Genomic DNA, 13,339 nt, shown 5'->3' on the forward strand with positions numbered 1-13,339 from the left:
GACACCATTCTGGAGAACCAGATGGTTGAGGACCAATGGGAGGCCCGCCTGACTTACAGTAGGTTATTCCAGGGCACGTTGGGGTTGGCGACTGTAGCTCTTAGTGTTGAGAAAACACCAGTCACCTGACAGGATCGCTGGCGCACACACAAATAATTTTTGAGTTAATAAAGAGGATTATCAGAGGACATATTTACTCTTAGAAAAAGCTTGTTTGTCTTTCAAAAGTAATGCAAGTTGGCATGCACTGAGCACTGCGGTGATCGCGCCAGCTGCCGCTGTGCAAGATGTGGTGTTGTGTGGCCAGGATGCTCGTGGGCCTATTGCTGGAGACAGGAGGTGGCGTGTTGATTTCCGGTTGCGGTAGAATCTGCTTGTCTGCTCTCTCCGCAGCCTCACAGTGTCGCTCTAACCACTTCCCATCTTTCCTACGTGCGGCTGGAACAGAGTTCCTGTATTTAACTGAACAACGGTGCAGCCACACACACACACACATTACATCCCAGTCTTATGAATCATGCTCAAGGCTGGATCTTGGCCACCCCCTGCTCTGCCCAGGATGTCACTAGTCCAGGGAGTGCAGACGGGGATTGAAAAGTTTCCATTTTCAGGGTTTGGACCACTTCCAGCTTTATTGGCTCTGTTCCTTTCCATCATTAACATCATGTGGTTCGTGCAAGACCTCGAGGCAGCACACCTCAAATAAAAACACTCCATGGCTGGCGGGGGCGGGGGAAGCCTGGAAGCGCTGCCCACTTGACTCCTTTCCCTCCAGCACAAACATGTTCTCTGTGGAACAAAAAATTGAAAAGAAGACAAACTAGAGCTGGTGGAGGTTCAAGTCCCACCTGGAAGCCCCTCTGCAATCGAAGCAGCTGGGTGTGATGACAGATAATCCACAACAGGTGACCCCCTGAGGTTGGTTAAGTGAGTGAAACTGCTGTAACCTGTGGGGCTCTGGCCACAAGTCTGAACTGTGCGGGGATCCCTCTGGACTATTATATTTGGTAAATGAGGCGTGTTGTATCTACAGGACTTGGATATCCAGAAGCACTGAATACAATTGTTGTTATAATAGTTAGTAATCTTAAACAGGCCGCAGAGCAGTGTAAATAAATTATGTTAAAGCAAAGGGTTTATCAAGTTGAGAAATGGAGCTCTGGAAAAACAAATAGGAAGCGAGGACTAAAAGGGCGAGACACCTCGGGCGGGGTGCCCTAAACCCCGCCACCCTTCATCTGGGCGTCACTGAGGACTGGACATGGTATATCCTGTGAGATGGGTCCTGGGAAGCCGTGTGATCAGACCTCTGTACAGGGTGAAGGCTGTGCGTAGACACTGGCCTCTCCACTAAGACCTCTATGCAGGGTGAAGGCTGTGCGTAGACACTGGCCGCTCCACTAAGACCTCTGTACAGGGTGAAGGCTGTGCGTAGACACTGGCCTCTCCACTAAGACCTCTGTACAGGGTGAAGGTTGTGCGTAGACAATGGCCTCTCCACTAAGACCTCTGTACAGGGTGAAGGCTGTGCGTAGACACTGGCCTCTCCACTAAGACCTCTGTGCAGGGTGAAGGCTGTGCGCAGACACTGGCCTCTCCACTAAGACCTCTGTACAGGGTGAAGGCTGTGCGTAAACACTGGCCTCTCCACTAAGAGCTCTGTACAGGGTGAAGGCTGTGCGTAGACACTGGCCTCTCCACTAAGACCTCTGTAAAGGGTGAAGGCTGTGCGTAGACACTGGCCTCTCCATTAAGACCTCTGTACAGGGTGAAGGCTGTGGGTAGACACTGGCCTTTCTACTAAGACCTATCTACATGATGAAGGCTGTGCGTAGACACTGGCCTCTCCACTAAGACCTCTGTGCAGGGTGAAGGCTGTGCGTACACACTGGCCTCTCCACTAAGACCTCTGTGCAGGGTGAAGGCTGTGCGCAGACACTGGCCTCTCCACTAAGACCTCTGTAAAGGGTGAAGGCTGTGCGTAGACACTGGCCTCTCCACTAAGACCTCTCTACATGATGAAGGCTGTGCGTACACACTGGCCTCTCCACTAAGATCTCTGTACAGGGTGAAGGCTGTGCGTAGACACTGGCCTCTCCACTAAGACCTCTGTGCAGGGTGAAGGCTGTGCGTAGACACTGGCCTCTCCACTAAGACCTCTGTAAAGGGTGAAGGCTGTGCGTAGACACTGGCCTCTCCACTAAGACCTCTCTACATGATGAAGGCTGTGCGTAGACACTGGCCTCTCCACTAAGATCTCTGTACAGGGTGAAGGCTGTGCGTAGACACTGGCCTCTCCACTAAGACCTCTGTGCAGGGTGAAGGCTGTGCGTAGACACTGGCCTCTCCACTAAGACCTCTGTAAAGGGTGTAGGCTGTGCGTAGACACTGGCCTCCCCACTAAGACCTCTGTAAAGGGTGAAGGCTGTGCGTAGACATAGGCCTCTCCACTAAGACCTCTGTACAGGGTGAAGGCTGTGCGTAGACACTGGCCTCTCCACTAAGACCTCTGTAAAGGGTGAAGGCTGTGCGTAGACACTGAACTCTCCACTAAGACCTCTGTACAGGGTGAAGGCTGTGCGTAGACACAGGCCTCTCCACTAAGACCTTTGTGCAGGGTGAATGCTGTGCGTAGACACTGGCCTCTCCACTAAGACCTCTGTACAGGGTGAATGCTGTGCGTAGACAATGGCCTCTCCACTAAGACCTCTGTACAGGGTGAAGGCTGTGCGTAGACACTGGCCTCTCCACTAAGACCTCTGTACAGGGTGAAGGCTGTGCGTAGACACTGGCCTCTCCACTAAGACCTCTGTACAGGGTAAAAGCTGTGCGTAGACACAGGCCTCTCCACTAAGACCTTTGTGCAGGGTGAAGGCTGTGCGTAGACACAGGCCTCTCCACTAAGACCTCTGTACAGGGTGAAGGCTGTGCGTAGACACTGGCCTCTCCACTAAGACCTCTGTACAGGGTGAAGGCTGTGCGTAGACACAGGCCTCTCCACTAAGACCTCTGTACAGGGTGAAGGCTGTGCGTAGCCAATGGCCTCTCCACTAAGACCTCTATACAGGGTGAAGGCTGTGCGTAGAAAGTGGCCTCTCCACTAAGACCTCTGTACAGGGTGAAGGCTGTGCGAAGACACTGGCCTCTCCACTAAGAACTCTGTACAGGGTGAAGGCTGTGCGTAGACACTGGCCTCTCCACTAAGACCTCTGCACAGGGTGAAGGCTGTGCGTAGACACTGGCCTCTCCACTAATACCTCTGTACAGGGTGAAGGCTGTGCGTAGACACTGGCCTCTCCACTAAGATCTCTGTACAGGGTGAAGGCTGTGCGTAGACACTGGCCTCTCCACTAAGACCTCTGTACAGGGTGAAGGTTGTGCGTAGACACTGGCCTCTCCACTAAGACCTCTGTACAGAGTGAAGGCTGTGCGTAGACACTGCCCTCTCCACCAAGACCTCTGTACAGAGTGAAGGCTGTGCGTAGACACTGGCCTCTCCACTAAGACCTCTATGCAGGGTGAAGGCTGTGCGTAGACACTGGCCTCTCCACTAAGACCTCTGTACAGGGTGAAGGCTGTGCGTAGACACTGGCCTCTCCACTAAGAAGTCTGTACAGGGTGAAGGCTGTGCGTAGACACTGGCCTCTCCACTAAGACCACTGTACAGGGTGAAGGCTGTGCGTAGACACTGGCCTCTCCACTAAGACCTCTGTACAGGGTGAAGGCTGTGCGTAGACACTGGCCTCTCCACTAAGATCTCTGTACAGGGTGAAGGCTGTGCGTAGACACTGGCCTCTCCACTAAGACCTTTGTACAGGGGGAAGGCTGTGCGTAGACACTGGCCTCTCCACTAAGACCTCTGTACAGGGTGAAGGCTGTGCGTAGACACTGGCCTCTCCACTAAGACCTCTGTACAGGGTGAAGGCTGTGCGTAGACACTGGCCTCTCCACTAAGAAGTCTGTACAGGGTGAAGGCTGTGCGTAGACACTGGCCTCTCCACTAAGACCACTGTACAGGGTGAAGGCTGTGCGTAGACACTGGCCTCTCCACTAAGACCTCTGTACAGGGTGAAGGCTGTGCGTAGACACTGGCCTCTCCACTAAGATCTCTGTACAGGGTGAAGGCTGTGCGTAGACACTGGCCTCTCCACTAAGACCTTTGTACAGGGGGAAGGCTGTGCGTAGACACTGGCCTCTCCACTAAGACCTCTGTACAGGGTGAAGGCTGTGCGTAGACACTGCCCTCTCCACCAAGACCTCTGTACAGAGTGAAGGCTGTGCGTAGACACTGGCCTCTCCACTAAGACCTCTGTGCGTAGGAAAGACCATGTCCTCAAGCAGCTCAGAGCCTCTGGCACGAAGGACCCTCCCTATCTCAGCTCATGTGGCCCCGGTGCCATGTGCCACATCCTGAGACACCCTGGGGGAGAGTGGGCGGCCTCGGGCACGGGGTGCCATGCCAAGAGTAGCTATTAACTGAAGCTGCTTTCTGGTTCTTGCACTTTCCCTTCTGACTCTACCCTTCCTAGGAGCGTGTTTGTGCTGGCTGCATGCAAGGAATGAGCTGGCCAGTGCTATGTTTTTAACCACACTCCACCCCATGTTATATCCACTGAGGGATTTTCATCTAAATCTGCTCTGCATTGTGGTTTTTCAATCTCTGTAAGTGGGACTGTAAAATACTGCTGAAGCTTTGCCGTTCCTGGCAGGGAGGCTGTGGAGGGCTTGACACCAGCGGAGACCTACCCAGACAGCGCTCGTGCATTACTGTCCAGTGAGCGCTACTCGGGTGGGGAGGAAGTGTGGCCCCATTTGCTCAAACCAACAAGCATTTGCAATGAATAGGGTCTCGCATTTATGAGAGTTTGAGCTATTGGCATTGTAAATGCTATTTTTGGAAACGCACCTCATGCCGCAATTTCACTTTCATGTTGGCCATGCCCCTTCCTTTAGACATGGCTCATCTAAAGAAATGGGCCGGCCGCCATAATAGTTAAAAGTGCGGTACACGGCGCATTTACAACAAAAGCATCTGTTTGTAAAGTTGACAAACACCTTCTTTTTTTGACATTCAAGTGAAATCGCCGTATGGGGTGCTTGTAAACAAAAAAAGTTAACAAATAGTAAGAAAAAAACCATGCGGGCGCATTCGGTCCACATACAACAAGCTAAAGGCACGGTCACCACTGTATCAGCATGCCGTGCTATGGAGAAAAAAAGTGTTGGGAGAGAGCGTGTCCTGCCTGCCACAGAAGACAGGAAAAAACCATTTAACCAAATAGTGCTCGGAAGCTGTAATTAAAGCCTACAGAGTAACAATGCATCCAACAGAAACTCTGATGAGAGATTACAGGTGAGACAAGTTGGTAGTAAAGAGGGAGGGACTACTAAACCTATTGACCAATAAAAAGCCACAGTTTCCAAATGAAAATTACACAAGCCAATGAAAAATATGGGTGGAGAGTGGGCGGAGCTTCAAGTCCCTACTCTAATACAGCATGGCTCACAGAGCAGTACATGCGCTGCCCAGGCTCGACCTAAAAATGAGGCACTTCGATCAGCTGTAATCTGCTGAGCAGGTACCCAGAAGGGCCCTGAAAGAGTGAATTACAGTAATCTAGTCTGGATATGATGAGGGCTTGGGCAGGGTTTTCCTAATCAAATTGTGAACCATTAGCATCATGTTCCTAATCCCTTTCACTATTAAAAAACAGGTGGGAGTGAGTTTGGTAAGGAGTGCCTCATAAGTCATGCCTACATTGTGGGCTGAGGGGACAGGCGTCGGCGGGGGGCTGAGTGTGTCCGGCCACCAATTAGGGATCACAACTGAGGTGTCAGTGTTTAGTCTGAAGGAGATGGGTCCAGCCAGTGGCCTAACTGAGTAGAGACTGTGTTTATAAAAATAGGCGGATGCTCGGAGTGTCATCTGCGAAGCCAAAGAACCTGAGTCTATGGAACAGAACAAGCTCAGCCTGCGGCACCGGTAAATATTGAACATGGTGCGGCTGAAGGAGGAGCCTGCGGCACCCAAGTACGCTTTAGGTCTGTCTTGATAGAGCATCTGTAGCCAGACCTTATGTTAGCAACATAAAAACTGCTTTCAGAGAACTAATGAGAGAATGGTCTCAGGGTCCACCTACATATTTGTTGTCCTGAGTATAGCATTTGATTGGGCCAACGTTTAATGCTCTCATTGAAAAGAGCACGTGCACTGCACGTGTGGCAAAGCTTATACTCGAAACAGCAGGCCTGACTTGGTTACGGTGACAGTCAACGATCATAGTTATCAACCTGATCTGTTAATTATAAAATGGTAAGGAGAAGTGAGTACGCGCGAGGTATCGATTGTTAAAAGCATTTGTTAACATCAATCCATTTATGTGTGGCTTCTTATTACTCTGTATTGAAGCCCACTGATAGGTGCTTTTTGTTGCAGGGAATCTCACAGGGTACTGATGTAGGCAAAGGTTTTGGGGTTTGGTCACCCCCTGAAAACCTGGTAGTATAGAAGAGTCGCACAGTGACTGTGCTTGTTAGGCCCACTTAGGAGTATTTTTCTTTGTCAACGGTAATTTTGCAGACATTTGTAATGTGAAGACTGTATGCCTGGTGGTTTCCTTGTGGTGAAGGTTACGCTCATAGCAGCAGGCCTTAGTTGGTTACAGTGAAGGTTACGCTCATAGCAGCAGGCCTGAGTTGGTTACGGTGAAGCTCACGCTCATAGCAGCAGGCCTGAGTTGGTTACGGTGAAGCTTACTCTCATAGCAGCAGGCCTGAGTTGGTTACAGTGAAGGTTACGCTCATAGCAGCAGGCCTGAGTTGGTTACAGTGAAGGTTACGCTCATAGCAGCAGGCCTGAGTTGGTTACGGTGAAGCTTACGCTCATAGCAGCAGGCCTGAGTTGGTTACGGTGAAGCTTACGCTCATAGCAGCAGGCCTGAGTTGGTTACGGTGATGGTTACGCTCATAGTAGCAGGCCTGAGTTGGTTACGGTGAAGCTTACCCTCATAGCAGCAGGCCTGAGTTGATTACGGTGAAGCTTACGCTCGGTACGCTAAGCCTGAGTTGGTTATAGTAACAATCCAACAATAACAGCTACAGGCTTGATTGAGGACTGGGAACATAATTGGTTAACTAGGAAAAGGTAATTCACATGTTGCAGGCCTGATGTATATAATAAAGGGTATGAAAAAGGCATTTGATTTAATTACTCTGCTAAAGCCAATTGGCCTTTTAGGGTGGATTGCTTTACACTGTGTTAAAGCTCACAGTTAGGTATTTTGTTGCATGACACAGACTATCTTTGTAGGGAAGGGTGTAGGTGTTAGTCACCCCCTTAGACACACCCTAGGGGTTAGAACCTTTGCACTCCAATAAATATTGCTGGAATCTCTTTGGGAGGCCCTAAAGGCTTAGCTGTGAGGAACTTGAAATGAAAGAAAATAATTAAATAATACAAACAACCATGCATATAGATGCATATAGGGTATTTGTGTCAGCTCGCTTCTGCCAATGGTCTGTCTGAATGTCATTCTGTCCATGACACTGAACTGCATGGGTAATGGTTCGGTCCATATTAGTTATTGGCTGGCTTGTCTTTGCCCCATGAATGGTGGCATTTGCTGATCACCGATGCACACCCACTTGAAAATGAGAGCGGTTCAGTGTCGGAGCTCGTTGGCCAGTCCTTTAGCTTTCACTTTCCTCCTTTCATAGTTCTCCTTTCATTTCTTTGCCTGTCGTCTTTTGATTTTCATTTCTAAGAGACTACTACGACTCCCCAGGAAGTGTAAAATAAGCTGCTAACTTGCTACTAAATTCAATTGCAGTGCCACAACCCCCAAGGGGCCACTTTCTCAAAAGGAGCCGATCAATATAGAATGCAGTTGTTCATAGTGTATCATTGTTTTATCATTTCAAGAAGGCCAACGCATTGGTTCTAAACATGGTCACGTCGGTTTAAAACAATGATAAACTATGCACAAAACCACAGATGGAAATTACCTCTGTTGCTGCCCACAGCCCAATTTCCTAAGATATGTCCCTCCTTTGATAGAATACTTGATCTTGTTCCTCCCTGTTTGTTTAAATAAAATATTGTTGCGGTATGGGTCATACGAGCTAGAACAGAAAATGCCGATATTCTTGGGAGAAAAGGTTCAAACCCTTGTAGTTCCAATACATTTATGTGCATCACTCTTCCTATGGCGACCACTTGCCACTTATAGCCAACCCCTGAAAGGCGCACTCCCCAATGTCTATTTGAGTGAGGTCACTATGAGGTTTGGAGGCTCCAGCTGGAATTTGAGTCCTGTGTTTGGGTTGAGACTTTGTATCCACCAGGGCAACACTTCCTTCAATCTTGTTGTTACTTTGATCTTGTCTTCGAATACGCCTGCGGCCTGTGCCTGTTGGTTGTCCAACTCTTACTCCATTTGCTGTAGATTGGCTACACCAAGCATGCAAACACTCTTTCCACCCCTGAATCCAGAACTGTTCCCACAAACAAAAGTGATAAGCAATGTCAATTTTCAATGTAGGGGAGATACAGAAATAGAAGTAAGTCGTTTTCAGGTGTACGGTTGCCATAAACGTAGAGGCTGGAGAACTTCTGTTTCTTTGGAGTCCACATTCAGTTGACGCGGGTCCAGCATCAGTTTCCATTCTCCTAACTTCTTCTTGACGAGACATAAACGAAAATAGAATCCTGAATTTTGTTAGTGTTTGGGAACTCATTCCATTGTCACTTTCATATCATGCCGTGAATGTTGTCTTGCAGTAATTGCAAATGTTGTTACATTTTGCAAGGTGGTGTCTCCGGAGGGGTTTGCTCAGTCTCCAAGGTGTGGTCATATGCCACTAAGTTGAGGACCCACAGGTCTGTTGTAATTGCTTTCCAGCTCCGCAGACAAGATTAAATTCTTCCCCTGGATTTTCCAAAATGCGACTGGGGCTATAATGGCCAATGCCTTCACTTTGTCAACGTCTTCTTCTCATTCTTCGTGTGCTGGTCTGGCTGCCCTCCTTTCTCCATGATGGTGCATTTGGATATGCTGTAGAAGGAGCTCTGAATTGTGTTTGATACAATTTGACCACATCACTGATGGCGAGTGATACGGTTGGCATCTATATCGCGGGTAGCCTCCTCTGTATGCTGGTTGAATTTGGCCTCTGTAGACCCGGAAGGACTTCTGCTTTCGATATTGCAAGAGTCCCAGTGATCTTGCTGTCTCCGTGCTAGATTTTATATTTTGAGCAGTGTCATCTACATGTTTCCAAATAATGATTCCCCATCAAAGGACATATCTAGTATTGTACTTTGTACCTCAGACCTGAAGCTGTCTTAAGGAGCTACCCTGGCCTCTGTACTTCCGCTGCTCACATCAGTTGCCTGAAGCCTGCAGTTCACCGCCTCCATCAATTGAATCGATTATGGCTGCTGGTGTTCATTACCCCTCCAGAGAATATCTTTTGCTTCCGCCTTCTTTTCTTCTGGTAAATATATCAAGAAAGGCTGATATCTGACCACATTTGGCAATCGCATATTCCTAATATGGTTTGCGAATTACCTGCTCTGACCAGGTTGCAGCTGTTGCCGACACTGTTTCCGATGTTGTCTACGGAAGCGGCTACCCTGCCAGTCAGGAGACACAATACAGGGTGTTGATGGGTTGCCCAATCTCCGTTGCACAGCTTACATTACAACAATTAGGAATGCAAGTATTTTCTCTGATGCTTCATATTTCTTATCCAGTCGAGGGATAACGGCTGCTACAGTCGCCTGCATTTGTAAATCTTTATGGCTCTGTTTTCAAATAGGATTGATAATAAGAATGGCCTTCACTGACGTCTTCGGAGGATCCTTGAGGACATGGAAAACAATCACCGCCTTTCGTTGGAACAAGCAACACATATCACCTAGATGCTTTCTCTGTTGTAGAATGGAAAACTGCTCGGCCATCCGGAGGAGAATCACTGTGGGCGGAAATACGAGAATCAGCTCGTACAACATTTGTCCAACCTGGTGGCAAAGGTGCCAGTTTTACATTTATTGCAGCCACTGTGGGAGAATGTGGTTGTGTAGGCAACACCACTGGTGATGGAGCAGCTGGTGCTTGTTGTGGTGTCTGCTGTCTTGGAGTTGTTGACATCCCTCATTTTTAAGGTTATCTTTTTTAATCATCAGCTATCATCATCCTTACATCTCCAACCAATGACACTGAGATCTGTGTCACTGATGCATCTGTACACTGTTCCTCTTTGTATAACGGCTCACAAGTTGAGACTTGATGCTACTAAGAAGGTTCTGGATCCTTGCAGAATGTCTTGTGTGACTTTCTATCTTCACCTCCCCCAGTTTTAAGATGGGGTATTGATCATCTTTGTCAGGAGTCCCCAAGGAAGGAAAGTCCATCTCACTCTTTCATTGTTGAGGAGCAAGCTTTGCTGGTTAAACAATGTCACTTTGTGCTTCTCGCTGGCGTTCCCACAAGATGCTTCTGCCCGGCATGACTGGTTGTACAGCCCAATGCTCTTGTGCACATGATGTGATTTATTCTGCATGTCGCGTGGTGCATGACCCACTGCTGTGCACTCTGTGCGATTTGCTCTGTATGTTTACTGCGTGGCATTCTAGACCGGTCTGGGCCAGGTGCCTACAGCCAGCTCCCAAAAAGATACTTCATTTTGACATGAAGGTTATTGATTACCATTGACACTTTTCCCACTAGTTTCCAGTCTGCGCTACAATACGTTTTCAATGGTAAGATCTCGCAAGAGTATGACAAGGTCTCAAAAGAGCTTCTGAGATCTTATCAGCCATGTAAGTTCTCGGACTCTATATAACGCGATTCTGAGAGAAGTACGCAACTTGTGATTTCAGTGACTCAGATAGGATTCAGTGCATCCCAGCGAGTAAGGCTCGTGAGTCAACAGTATTTCCAGGTGAGCATAGCATCCATGCAACTGGAGACAGAGTGTCTTTCCATCTACGACACACCTGGAAGCAAGGAAGAAAGGTGCATGGAAACCCAATCCAGTTGTGCATAGGTTTCCAGAGAAGCTGTTGAGTATTTATTCTTGCAGAAAAATGTAATTATCAAAAGATAATCGAAACAATCGCTCGGAGTTTCACGACATTGTTGAAACTTAAACAATTTGTCTGATGTGCCCCAAAACCTTGGAACTACAAGGAAGTTGGTGAACCCTTTAAGCATTTATATACTCAGAAGATAAGAATATTGACATTCGTCTGTTGAGAATTGTGAGAAATAACAACGTCATCAATCTCTGAGAAAATCTTTGTTTTAAAAACAAAAACTATAGAACTGTTTGCTCTCACAAAAGAAGAGATTTATCTTCTGACACTCTTGGAGCTGCACCGAGGTTCCAAATGTCTCAAAGAACTGAGTTGTCTCATGAAAGCTGAACGTGATGTGCTAACCACCTTTATATTAAAAGGTAAAAACAGACGCTAGTAAACCTCATCCATGGTTAAAATTAACAAAACTTCTAGCTGGGAAAAAAAACAAGAGCCTAAGGGCCCAATGTAAGTGGCCAAATACCGGTCGGTAACGGTGAAATTCGGTAAATTTCACCATTAACGACCGGTATTTAGCCATTCCTGATGTAGGGAAGGAATTGGTTATAAGGAACCAGAAAATATTGATTACTTAATACCGATTCCTTATTGCTCTTGCATTTAAGGAATCGGTAATACCGATTCCGTAAATGCAATGTAGGTAGCACTAAAAAGAGTGCACCTCAGCCTTAAGGAATCGCTATTTACCACCAACTCCAAGTTGGTGGTAAAAAGCGATTTCCTTACAAAAAGCACTTTTTTGCTTTTATTTCTGTGCCATGTGGCACACATCCATGCCCTTAGGGCATGTATGTGTGCCACATGTGCACACATGCACATTTCAGGGGTGCAACAGGGTGTCCTTTGGACACCCTGGCACCCTTGAAATACCTCCCGGTATTACTGATTCAGTAATACCGAATGTCTTCACATTCATTCCTATGGGCCTCCAAGCCCATTGGAATGAATGGGTAGGTATTCCTTATTACCGAAACTCAATTACCGATTCAGTAATAACGAATATTAAGGATTCGGTATTTTTTACTGAATTCTTACCTACATCTGAAATACCGATTTGTTAATAACAAATCGGTAAAATTCGGTATTAAGAATTCGGTATTTCACAATTACCTACATCAGGCCCTAAGCATCTACCAATCTTTCGTTCCAGATCTCCCTCCCCGCAGTACACTCCCTAATCTCCCTCCCCTAGTCTGGCCTCTCTGAAACTCAACCATTGAGTAACAGTCAGTGCTGCTGGAAGGAGGGCCTCTTAGGGGTACTGCTCCTGAGAAACTTCACCGCTGTACTGTCAATCTACATCATATTCCTGGCATTTCACTCAAAGTTATGTGGACGGTATGCCTGGCCAAAGGGCACTTCATCTTTGGATCTTTCTGTATCCAATAACCCTGCTGGTCGTTGAGATGGTTCCTTGCCTGGTGATGTATGATGAGAAAGACTAGATGATTGAACTCCAGTTTCTGATATTACAGATATTGGTGTTGTTAGCTGTATTTTTGTTGTCTATGGTAATCTTACGGATGATGTTGTCGACTGGTATCTTCTCATCAGTGATCTTACGGATGATTATCCGGTCATCGAAAGTTGTTTCTAAGTATTGACAGAATCATTGACGTTCTCTTTGTCATCGATGATGGTGCCATACCAGTTGTTGTCGAAAGTATCTTTAATGGACTCGGTCGGTTCCTGACCGACTGGTGTTGTCATCGACTGGGTCGTCAATAAGGTCTTCATCTACTGTACTATCTTTACTGTAGGTAATGCTAAAAGTGAAAAAGAAATCTTAAGTGTTTCAGAATTGGGAGAATAAGTCAGAGATTGCAAATTTGACCTGTAAGATCTGTTGTCAACTGTTGTGGAGGTTGATGGTTCCTCCTCATCTGAAACTGTTTCAGAGATAGCCTTTTATCTGTGACGAGGCATTTTTTGGGCCTTTTTATAAGGTTCTGAAGACGGAACAAAGCCTTCATCTGAAGCAGTAGTCCCCTTGACTTAAGACTATTGTAGTCTTAGTAGTTGTCTTTTCCTCCTGGTCAATCATGGTTTCGGAGGGAAATGATCCGCCAATCTTGCAGGCTTTTGTCTGATGTTCAGCATACAGGCAACAGATGCACTCTGTGTGCGGACCACCAGAGATCAGTCTCTTTGAACCACAAGGCCTAGAAGGTTCACACATTGTTGGTGTCTGCAGAGTGTGGTCTTCAATCAGCTTGTACCTGATCGGTTAATGATTGG

General features: G+C 47.3%; 1 protein-coding gene across 8 annotated transcripts in view; it reads right to left on the minus strand.

Annotated features, from left to right (window-relative positions):
• The window catches only part of SLC29A1 (solute carrier family 29 member 1 (Augustine blood group)), a 444,508-nt gene that overhangs the window by 12,744 nt on the left and 418,425 nt on the right, over positions 1–13,339 (minus strand). The window lies entirely within an intron of this gene.

The sequence above is a fragment of the Lissotriton vulgaris genome, chromosome 6 (genome assembly GCF_964263255.1).
Source record: "Lissotriton vulgaris chromosome 6, aLisVul1.2, whole genome shotgun sequence".
NCBI lineage: Eukaryota > Metazoa > Chordata > Amphibia > Caudata > Salamandridae > Lissotriton > Lissotriton vulgaris.